The following is a 12,909-nucleotide window of genomic DNA, read 5'->3' on the forward strand; positions in this document are numbered from 1 at the left end:
GGCATATATCTCAATGCATTTATAGAACAAAATTATGTTCTAATAAAATGTCAAAGAGTGTATATTTTCTTATAAATACAAGATTATAAAAATATTTTGATTGTTGATCATAGAATGTTTGAAAGTCAATTACACTGTTATAGAAACAATATCAGATGAGATTTTTTTTTTGGTTTATTTGGACACATTCATGGAGTCACATTTAAAACTATAAACTATAAATCCTTAAAACAATTTGTAGATATATCTGAGTATATATAAATAAATATAGACCAATCTAAAAGAGAGAGGCAGAAAATGAGATAATGAATAGATGATATGATATATATGTTTGTGTATATGGTGTACGTCTATGTAAATGTATTCATAACTATTTGCTTTATTTTTATCTGTTACGTGTAGGTTTAGAGAATTATCTGGTTTACTATAAAAATATGCTTTAGATTCAGTGAAAATTTGAAGTCAACTTTAGGAACTGAGAAAGATATTTCCAGTATACCATTTCAAATTTTGTTCCAATCATACAATAATTCATTATTCATCAGCTGTTGATAAGAATATGTAAATAGCTAAAAATACACTTTGATGAAGCTTTAAAACTATAGTTATGGCTACTTAATTTTTTTAATATAAAGAACACTGTAAATATGCATATATAAACATAGATATATAATAATTCCTGAAATTGGTAATTTAAAACAAATTAATAAAACTAATACCCCCATTTAAGTAATTTACAATTTTACATTCAGTTATTGCTCTCATGATTCTTATATGAGAAGATAAGATAGTAATTATTCATTGCTCATCTATTTAAATTTTTAATATGTTAATTGTAGAAACTTTGAAAAGATGAGTTACAAAAACAATCTAATTGCTAATTAGAGATATTACATTATTGTTATGATATATTAATTTAACAAACTTTTTCATATATGTATGGAGAAAATTGACTTTCTAGTATTTTTACCTAATATTTATATGACATATTTCAATAAATTGAATGTTGTAAGTATTAAATATTGCCATTTTGATTGTCTTTGTATTCTCTTACATGTTTAGAAGGTAAGTATATTACTCTCCAAAATTTCTTAAATGCATTCTCTGATGAATATGGATATTCATATTAATATACTCAATATTTTAAATGTATCTTTCAAACTTTGGTGTTTTATTTTACCATATTTATTGCCTTGTGTTGATTTCCTATTTATTCATAATCATCATTTCCAATCTGCAGAAAGTGAGTCTGTTTTTAGGCTAAAATATTGCCCAATTCTATGTTAATAAAATCCCAGTGTGAATTCTAGAAAGTGTTGAATGAATATTATTGAATATTTAATAAATAAATTTCACTGTTATGTACATGACACTGTATATCATATGTAACATGTTATACAGAAATATGTGTTTATGTAAATATAAAGGAATTATATTTTCACATGACCAAAAACTCCATGCTTTTTCTTTTTTTGGGGGGTGGGGATGGTATTGGAATCAAATCAGGGCCTTTTGCATGCTAGGCAAGCACTCTATCACTGAGCTAAACATACAGTCCTTAACTCTGTGGTTTCAAATTGACATTCTGTAGTTGGTAAATTTTTCCATAAATTCTACCTGTAATAGGATCTGTTAGTGTTAAAACTTGTTACAGTTTTTACTTTTATATGGATTTCTCTATATTTGAATCTTTATTTTATATGTATTTAAGTTGTTGCAAAATGTTTAGGAAATGCAGTTTGAGGACTTGCAAGATAATTTGATCCTCTGCCTTGACATCTCAGTACTTTAATCCCATTGAGATGTCTACAAGTAAATGAAAATCAAATTGAATTTTTACTAATACCGAAGAGCCAAAGAGTAGCATCATTATGCTTGGAAGTTTAAGCACTTACTGGGGCATATGGAGCAAATTAGTTCAAGCTAAGGACAATTTCCTTGTTTAAACACATGCAAAAGAATTAAAAGTTGACTGATTCTTGTATATTCCTGAGAAATCAATGTATATTCTCTAAACTTTACAGCAACACAGGATCCACAAAGGACAGACCTTAAGGAAGTTATTGGGAAATAATAAAAGAATTTGAGTACCCTGGAGGTACTCATTAATAGAGGTCATGTTCAGTTTTCAGTTGATTTTATAAAGTGTTAACTAAATCAGTGGACAAGCCAAGAATGATTCCTAATGAGAGTTGTTAGGACACATAAAGGATGCATTGTCCCTTTTAAATTCTTGCTGCCTAAATAATAAGAAAACATTTAATTTTGCTATAATGTTTTATATTTCAAAAACACACTGACTTGCTTAATGCATCTGCTATTTCCCGTTCATAATGAAGAGTATGATTTGTTTCTTGTTAGCCTAAAAATTGAGAGAAATCAATAAATAGAAAAAGTCAGGGCCACTGATGAGGCACATAGCAGCACCAACCTCAGTACAGAATGAGTATTTTGGATGAGAAAACAAATCAAATTTTGACAAAGCTGCATGTTACTTGTGCTTTCAAAGAGATCTTGGCTGGATTCCAAATTGTTTCATTCTTCATTCTTGGGGTAAAAAAAATAAGTTTGCTTATTTGCCTTTTTACTAGGACTGTATTATTATCCATTCATATGTTGTCTAAAGAAGAGAAAATTGGAAAAAAAAATAGAGGAAATGAGAAAAATTCATGTATCTGATTTTAAATGTCTTTGCATGTATTCTATGGTTATTTTGTGTGTATTTTGAATATGCATTTTCCTATTTTATTTAAGTAGTCACGGATAAAAGAAAGTCATTAAGTTTCTTTTTTAAAGTCAAAACTCACCATTTCCGAAAATTATATATGTAAGTGTGAAATGTGTTATACAAGAGTCATTCCTATCACTCAGATCCTGCCCCAGGCACCCTCTACCAGAGCAATTCCAATTGAGTAGGATGCCCTGTCCTTCATACTACTGTCCTTCAGCAACTGATGATGGCACTGCCAGCTCTGACATTAAAACTCGCTTTAAATGGAAAGAGCTGCTACTGGCCAAGTGAAAACCAACCTTCTTTCAAAACAACTTGCCTAGATTTCTCTACTAATAAAACCCTCAACTTTTCCTCTGTTCTCAGGATGTACCAGCTGTCACTATGGCTTGTGTAGCTATGTCCTGGATTTCAGTCTTATTATTTATTCCCAAATTAAAGTTTTTTTATGGGAGATTTATCTCTATTTTTGTTTTATGTTGACATAAACTTGATAGAAATGCTAAATTGATACTTAAAGAGGGAGTTCTCTTAAAGCTATAATAAGGGTCAAATTTATGAAATCATTAATGAGGAACTTTTTTTCCTTGCTGATTTTTAGATATTGGTTTTGGTTCTTCCCCTCTTGCTGTTAACTTTTCTTTTTAAAATACCCTGGAGTTGACTGGAGCCACAGAAAATCTGGTAATACTGATCCCTGCTATATTTTCCTACAATATCTTCTTTACATATCTATTGAAAAAGCATCTAGCTGAACGTCTACTTGTGACTCAAACTTCTTCTCACAGATAGATATGTCTATCCCATCTGACATTCCTACATGGCAATAGATGCATGTCAAAATGTTTAGGTGGCTCGCTTTTCTTTTGATATATAATGTACCAAGAGTTCTATCTAGACCATTTTACCTCAACTCATGAACCCACAAGGTGAATGAGGTTTATGTTGGACAAAGAGATTGCACAGTCTCTTAGATTTCCTATACTGGAGAATTTACATTTAGTTGCTTGATAATGAGGTATCTGGTAACAACTGTAGTGATCCTGATCTTTGAAATCTCATTTAGGCCTGAGAAAGACTAAAGACTCTCTTTTTAGTATATGATTATGCTAACACACTGCTAAATAAACACTGTAATGGAAATTTATAAATTTGATATATATATGGTTAATTTGAACTCCGTAGAATATATAGGAATTCATACAACTTCAAGAACTATTAGGGTTTTGTTTCCCTATGATCTTATGAGTTGACTAACATTTTATAAAACATTTGTTGATTAGATAGGGAAAACTGACTCATTATATATTTAATATTTGTACAAAAATTTTATAAATATATGATTTACACTCAATAATCTGCAAATATCTTTGACATATATATGTATTTCTTTTTTCATTTGTTCTAATTTATTGTACATGACAGTAGAATGCATTTATATATTTTGATAGATCATACATATATGGAGAAAATCTCATTTTTCTGATTATACATATTGTAGGATCACATTGGTCATGCACTCATATGTACATGAGGTAAAATGTCTGTTTCACTCTACTATCAATCCTACCCTCGTATCTCTTCCCCTTCCCTTCACTCCCCTCTACCTAATATAAAGTTATAAAGTAACTCTAATCTTCCCTACTGCACTCCCCTTGTTGTGAATTAGCATCTGAATATCAGAGAAAACATTTGGTCTTTGGTTTTATGGGATTGGTTTATTTCACTTAGCATGATATTCTCTAGTTCCATCCATTTACCTGCAAATGCCATACTTTCATTCTTTTTTAAGGCTGAGTAATATTCCGTTGTGTACATGTACCACATTTTCTTTATCCATGTATCTGTTGAAGTACATCTAGGTTGGTTCCATAGTTTAGCTATTGTTAATTGAACTGCTATAAACATTGATGTGGCTGTGTCACTGTAGTATGCTGATTTTAAGTCCTTTTGGTATAAACCAAGGAGTGGGATAACTGGGTCAAATGATGGTTCCATTCCAAGTGTTCTTAGGAATCTCCATACTGCTTTCCAAAGTGGTTGTATCAAACTGCAGTCCCACCAACAATGTATGAGTGGACTTATTTCCCCATATTCTTGCCAACACTTATTATTGCTTCTATTCTTGATAATTGCCATATTGACTGGAGTGAGATGAAGTCTTAGTTTTGATTGCATTTCATTAATTGCTAGAGATGTTGAACATTTTTTCATATATTTGTTGAATGATTGTATATCTTCTTTTGTGAAGTGTCTGTTCAGTTCCTTTACCCATTTTTTGATTGGGTTATTTATTTAATTATGTTTTTTGGTGTTAAGTTTTTTGAGTTCTTCATATATCCTAGAGATTACTGCTTTATCTGACGTACACATGGTAAACATTTTCTCCCAATCTGTAGGTTCTCTCTTCACATTATTGATTGTTTCTTTTGCTGAGAAGAAGATTTTGAGTCCATCCCATTTATTCTTGATTTAACTTCTTGTGCCTTAGGGGTCTTGTTAAGAAGTCAGATCCTAGACTGACATGTGAAGATTTGGGCCTACTTTTTCTTCTAGTAGTCACAAGGTCTGTGTTCTAGTACCTAAGTCTTTCATCCATGTGAGTTGATGTCAGGGGCGGGCTCTGAGGGCCCCAGAGTTGCACTGTGGCCTGATCTCTAAGATGGCGCCTGGCAGCTTGCCAGACATAGCTGCACTCATATACAAGTTTTAGGAAGTAACTCTGGTTGGCTGTTGTACATGAGGCAATCCTGGTATCTACTTGGAGACTGTTCCTTGATAGGCTGACTTTCCTGGTAGTCTACTCTCTGATAGGCTGATGTTCTCAATATAAGTCTGAGACTTGTGGAATAAAGGCCTTTTGTTTCCTGAGATCAAGAAGAGCGTACGCATTGTGATTGTCCCCGCAGGCGGTGGACGATCATAAGTGGTGCCGAAACCCGGGAACTCAAGTTACAAAGAAGGAACTGATCAGGTAAATACAGGGAAAGTAAAGTACAGTCTGGCCAGGTTAAAGTTCGCGGGATAAGCAACGAGTTAAAGTTAGCGGGTTAAGCGACAGAGATTGAGTGTTTGTAAGTGCTTTTGCTTTTGTTTTGCTAGTTAAAGTGCTTTGCATTCTGTTAGTTTAATAGATAAATACGGGCACTGAAATGTCATGAATGCGCATGGAAGTTCCCTTAAAGGATTTGCTCCAGGCCAATGGAATTCCTCTTGAAACTAAAACAGCCCGAAACTTTTTACGCACAGTGGAAGATATTGCGCCATGGTTCTTGGACGAGGGATTACTGAATATCCCTCAATGGGAGCTTCTAGGGGAGGATTTGAGAGCGACAGAGAGAGTAAAACCATTACCCCTGGGAACCATGGCCATATGGATGTTAGTTAGAGGGTGTTTAGATACTCCTAATACCAAATGCAGAGAGGCCATAAAACAAGGGGAAGAGGTTTTGGAGGAAATAAAAGAGGAAAGGTCTTAAGCATCAGAAAGGGCGGCAATAAGATCAGAGACAAACAAGGAAAATGAAACTGGGTGTGAGGATAGTTCAGATGAAGAGGAGGATTTACTATGTAGAACAAAAAATCTTGCTATTACAGGATTTACTAAAGAAAAGATGGGGCAAACACACACCACACATGGTGATCCTGCGCTCTCAGCTCTTAGAACCAGCCCAACCATCAGTGGCATGTCCTAGTAAGGAGTACAATATAGTAGCCCCAGTCCCCACAAATATTGGAAGATAATTGTTTCACAATTTTCTGCATCCAAACCTGAATTGATTACTAACCAGGATTAAGGGTTAAAATGCCCTAGGCATCAAGTTTCTGCTGGAACATTTTAGCCCCTTTCAGATCCAAATCTCAGTCAAGGCTTACATTGAAATGTAAATAGAGAAAGCCTGAAGGCTCAGTAGGAGACCAGTCTCAAACCCAAGGGAAAAAAAAAAAAAGAGAGAGCAAAAAGTCTTACCTGAACTCCAGCAAAAGTAAATTTTATGGTGCTTTACTAAAGTAATTAATGGCTGTATCATTTTTCCAGGACTCTTGTTTTTTTTGAATTCTACATATTTTTTGATCTCATGACTTTTTTGATCAATTCTATTTTTTTTTTTTATTCAACTAGAGTTTTTGAACATCTGTTACATTGCAATGGAGATTCACCTATAAAGTTTCAAGGCCTTTGATTTTGTGTTATGTGTATGTCGTGCTGTCTGATGTCATGTTTTGTCTGTATCAAAACTGAGTGCTCCTAAAATTAAAATTTAAAAATGGATCCGAATACTTTTAATTCACATGATTTAAAAAGGTTCAATTTAAATTGGGTAAACTAATAGAAGTAAAATGTCTTGAAAATAACTCGCAAGTCTTTAGGTGATCAAATTAATAAAATGTTGATGTTAATAAAATGTTTAACATCAATTTTTCTAGGACTTTCCTTCAACAAGAAAAAGATGGCAAATACTGTTCAGGACACTTGTCTGATATCTTGGTTTTTACAAAATAAGTGAATTAGAGTTGACATGCATGGGATTACTCAAATGTGTTTATAGAAAAAATTGTTTTGTGTCATCACTAAACTAAAAACAAGGTTACAAAGAGTTATGTCCTAATAGGTATAATTCTATATACAAAGGGTTCTAAAAGTTTCAACTGTGTTTCAATTAGAGTACTATAAACAACAAAATATTTAATCTTATTAAAATAGAGTAATTTTTTTAAAATTCAGAAATTTCATAAGAGTTGTTTCAGAATGTGAACAAAAAGGGGTCAACAGGAAAGAGAAAATAAAGGTTCTGGGTATGGAAATGTATTTAGTAAAAGGGAAAAGGAAATGTTTCTGGGTAAGAAAGTGCTTGTGTGATGAAATAAATGAGGGTCTAAGTAAGTGCTAAGAAAGTCTATGTAAGTAAAGGGCAAGTTTCAACAATTTTGCATGTAACTAAGTTGGTTGTATGTATGTGAAACATTTAAAGCTGTTTAAGGTTTTTCCTAAGGTGAAATACTAATGTTCTAATATGAACCAAAGTTTAATCTATATGGTTAAATGACATGGTAAAATAACAAGGATTTCTTAGAAACACTAATTTACTCTTAACTTTGTGTCTATTAAGTTTTATTCTTTAGAACAATTAGTCTTAAAAATAGGGGTTTATACAATTATGGTTAAGCAACTGTTAGAGTATTGTACTACGTTATAGAGTCTAAATTTTTCTTTAAAAACTAAATTTGGTAAGAACCAATTTCTCACTAAATTTGAAATAACTTTAACCACAGGTATACCTTATAACCCACAAGGACAAGATATTGTTGAACGTGCACATCTCAACCTCATAAATACTCTTTATAAACAAAAAGGGGGAATAGGGGAGACCTTCAGGTCCCCTAAAGATAAACTTTCTCTTTGTCTCTTTACTTTAAATTTTTAAACTCTGGATAATGAGGGTCGCTCTGCCGCTGAGAGACATGGCAATCATAAACAACATGATAGAGCGATGGTAAAATGGAAGGATGTTCTTGCAGGACAATGGAACTGCCCGGACCCGGTGCTTTACTGGAGTCGCGGCTCGGTTTGTGTGTTTCCACAGGATAAACTAACTTAAAACCTCTTTTTTGTCTCTTAGGAGGAACAGTTCAACTATGTACATTTCCACCTACCCCAGTTTGTGTGTTTCCCCCTTTTACGTTTCTGCTAACTAACGAAACAACTGCTTCTCTCAATTGTACTTCAGATTTGTGCTATCTCTCAACGTTGGAATGCTTCTAGGTTCCCGCTGGCAGTCTTAATGTGTGTTCCTACCTTCCTACCAGTCCCAGTCTCTGTTACAGATGCGGAATTGCCAGTGTTACTATCAAGAAACAGGAGAGATTTTGGCATCACAGTGGTCGTGGTCACCACGGTAGCAGTCTCTGCAGCGGCAGCCGCAACCACAGCAGCAGCATTGACACAACCATACAGACAGCAACAACAATCACTTGGTCGAAAATACAGCTGCAGTCTTACAGACTAAAGAGACCCTAAACCAACATCTAACAGCAGGCATACTCCTTGTAAATCAAAGAGTGGACTTACTACAAGAACAAGTGGATATCTTACAAGAACTTTTGGGACTGGGATGTGTTTATCCTTTAAGAGCAGTGTGTGTCACCCCTATTGCTTATAATAACCTTAGCTCTGCGGCTATGTTATCTAAAAATCTCTCTGTCTACCTTACTGGTAATTGGTCATCTATGTTTGATAATTTAACCACTGAGCTACGAGCTGAAATACTCAGAGTCAATGCCACCAGGGTTCAAGTTGCATTGGTATCCGAGATGTTCTCTTTGTTATCTAAAGCCCTGGGATTGACAAAACAGTGGGCTGGAACAGTAGCTGTTCTGATTATTATCTGCTTAGGGATAGCCTATGTTATACGCAGCCAAATCAGAGCTCGCCAAGATGCCCGATGTCATCAACGGGCTATAGTACAGGCTTTGACAGCCATTGAGACAGGCACATCCCCTCAAGTATGGCTAAACATGCTGGACCAGTAGTCAAAGACAGGTAAGATCCGTGGAAATGCATACCAACCTAAGACAGTTCTGACGCCTGGAGGTCGGAATTCCAATGACGGGTAAGGATGTAATTTGCCATGGACAACCTAAGACAGGCATGGTCCCAAGTCATCTTTTCTTTATTTAAAGAATAAGGGGGAGATGTCAGGGGCGGGCTCTGAGGGCCCCAGAGCTGCACCCTGGCCTGATCTCTAAGATGGCACCTGGCAGCTTGCCAGACATAGCTGCACTCATATACAAGTTTTAGGAAGTAACTCTGGTTGGCTGTTGTACATGAGGCAATCCTGGTATCTACCTGGAGACTGTTCCTTGATAGGCTGACTTTCCTGGTAGTCTACTCTCTGATAGGCTGATGTTCTCAATATAAGTCTGAGACTTGTGGAATAAAGGCCTTTTGTTTCCTGTGATCAAGAAGAGCGTATGAATTGTGATTGTCCCCGCGGGCGGTGGGCGATCATAAGTTGAGTTTTCTGCAGGGTGAGATATAAATGTTTAATTTCATTTTGTTACATGTGGCTTTCTGTTTTTCCCAGCACCATTTGTTGAATATGCTATCTTTTCTCCAGAGAATGTTTTTGGGGCATTTGCCTAGCATGAGATAACTATATTTATGTGGTTTTGTCTCTGTGTCTTCTATTCTGTGACCCAGAATAGCCAAAGCAATCTTAGCAAGAAAAGTGAAGAAGGAGGCATCAAAATACCAGAACTCAAACTATACTACAGAGCTATAGTAATATATATATATGTATTTCTATTAATCTATCACATATATACCTATCATCTATGTACCTAACTACTTAGACAAATCAACAACACAAAAAGATAATGCTATTTCCACTATTCTTTTTTAATCCCTTCTTCATTTTCCTCCTTGTCCCCATCCCTATACCTTGAAGGAAAGCATTAATATGATTTCTATCACTATATATGAATTTTCATTTTCTCGAATTTTATATAAAGTCTGCAATCTGCACTATGCAGACTTTATGTTTCCAAATAATAAAGTGTTTAATAACAATAAGCTTGTTCTTTTATCCATAAAGTATGCTGTTCCTTTAGTTATGATTCTTGTGAATCTGTATAGTAATTTATGGAGCAATGACAGATAAAAATATTGATTCTTCTAATGTTTGTTTAATTTCTCTCAGCAATACTTTGAAGAGTTTAGTGTATTAATCTTGCCCATTTTAGTCAAATCAATGCCTAAATACTTTATGTTGGTATGATATTTTAAGTAGTAATTTTTAAAATTAAAATTCCAGTTATTCATTTCTATTATATTATATAGAGATACAAATGAAACAACTATTAATTACTTTTGTTTGTCCTTTTTTTGTCAATAAACCAATACCCTATGAATTAACTCCATTTTTTACAATTTTATTAGTTCATTTTAGTTATTCATAATAGTGTTATTCATTTTGACATAATCATACATGCATGAACTCTAATTTGCTCCACTTTACAGTCCCAGTACTTCCCCTTTCCTTCCTTTTCTCCCTCCCTTTTTACCATTCCTCTACTCTACTGATCTCCCTTGTATTTATGTACAGTTTTTTTTTTTAATGGTTGCTTTACAAATATACAGAAAGGCGAAATTCACTGTCATATATTCATATTGTGCATAGCATAATTTGGTCAATTTAATTTCACCATTTTTCCCTTTAGCTTTTAATTTTTTTTTCTAAAATCTTTTTTTTTTTTGTTAACTTTTTTGATGTTTCCATAGACACTTAAAATATTTGTAGTATCTGTTGAGTAAATTGGTGTTTGTTTTGTATATAAAATATGTTTAAATTTGAATGACCATATTGATTGCTTCAGTTTTCCTTTTTTAATGCTGATTAATATTTGGGAGTATGAATGGATATCTTTCTGTTTCTCTTTAAAATATTCATATTTCTTGCTTTGTGAAAGATGAAACCCACATTATTTTCTGAATAAACCATCAAAACCATAACATGCCAATGGCATTGTTAATGCCTTTTTTATAACTTTAAAGAACTCTGCCTTTCCTTGTTTATAGACCTTGGGCTCTTAACTCATAAGTGTCTCATGAAGATGTGAACAAGACTCTTTAGGTTCCTCATTTTAAATTCCTCTTAATCAGATTAATCAAGGCAGATGAATTTTTATAGTCAAGAAAACTTGAGCTACGTGAAGTTCATAATTTCCAGAACCTTGAACTTGTGGGGATGAAAAATAAATGACAGCAATTAAAGTGGGTTAAAGAAAAACAGTAGAAAGAGCAAAAACTTTTTGAAAACTAGTGATTATTATTAAAAACAGATTTAAAGTTTGTTCTGAGGACTCAAGACTACTCTAGACTCCAGGTAACAGACTTGATGGACCAACACAGTTCCTAAAATTCCACCTGTACGTGGCATTAAATAAGAAGTCTGTACAGCACTGCACTGTACCCAGTCACCCCCAAAACTGACAAGTGGAAGCATGTGAAATTGATCAGTCATTCCTCCTTTTGAAATCAGATGGTGTGCGTTACTCTCTGTAAACCCTGTAGTTACTCTGTCATCATCCCAGAGCCTGCTCTGCCTTACACAAACCTCTGGGAATAAACCCTTAGTAGTTAACCAGAAGTCACTCTCACTCAGGAACCCTAACTATCGCGCTCCCTCTGCCCGCAGAGAGAGACACGACAAACGTCTGAAGCTTTGGAAGTTTATTGCGTACAGTCTTCCTTTCTTTCCTTCTTATCTATCCCTTTCTCTCGCTCTCTTTCCCTCTCCTGCACTTCACTCTTCTCCCGCTCGGCTCTCGCCTGCTCCTGCCGCTTCGTTTCTCCCGCTCGGCTCATGCCTGCCCATACTCTTCTTCCTCCCTTCTACCCCCCTCTCTCAGCTTCTTCTTCTCTGCTTCTTCTGCTACTTTACTCTCAGCTTCTTCTGCGACTTTACTCTCAGCTTCTTCTGCGACTTTACTCTCAGCTTCTGCCCTTAGCTTCTGCTCTCAGCTTCTGCTCCTACTCCCAGCTTCTTCTTCTCCCAGCTTCTTCTTACTCCCAGCTTCCACCCTCAGCTTCTTCTCTCAGCTTCTGCCCTCAGCTTCTGCTCTCACTCCCAGCTTCTTCTCCTACTCTCAGTTTCTTCCGCTACTCCACTCTCAGTTTCTTCCTACTCCCAGCTTCCGTGCCCTCCCAGCTTCAGCTTCTGCTACTCCCCTGCCCATCAAGCTTATATACACCTCAACCAATTAGGGGAGAGCACACGAGGTAAAGGCGCGGACAGCTGCAGGTATAGAATAGGTAAACGAGGGGGGCATGCTCTAATCACATCGTTAACTAGCCAATCATTGGAATTCGCTGGTTGTTTACTGTATAGCTGGCCGCTTTTGGCTCAGTGCCAGGTGCCATCTTGACCGTGCTCAAGGCTGGGGGTCCCGGAAACCCCGACACCTAACCTTAGTGACTGATCTGCTTTTGACTGCCTTGCCAGGCTGAGGTTCTACTTGACACTCACTGTATTTGTGCCTCAGAGTTTGGACTAGTAAACAGAAGCACTTCACACACAGACAGAAGCAGTCAAAAACTTAACCTTACTTGCCCACAAAATACTGTGAGAGAAAACACCTGACAGAAGCATTAAAAGCTATATGCCACCAAGAAGAAA

Source organism: Sciurus carolinensis, chromosome 7, assembly GCF_902686445.1.
Source record: "Sciurus carolinensis chromosome 7, mSciCar1.2, whole genome shotgun sequence".
NCBI lineage: Eukaryota > Metazoa > Chordata > Mammalia > Rodentia > Sciuridae > Sciurus > Sciurus carolinensis.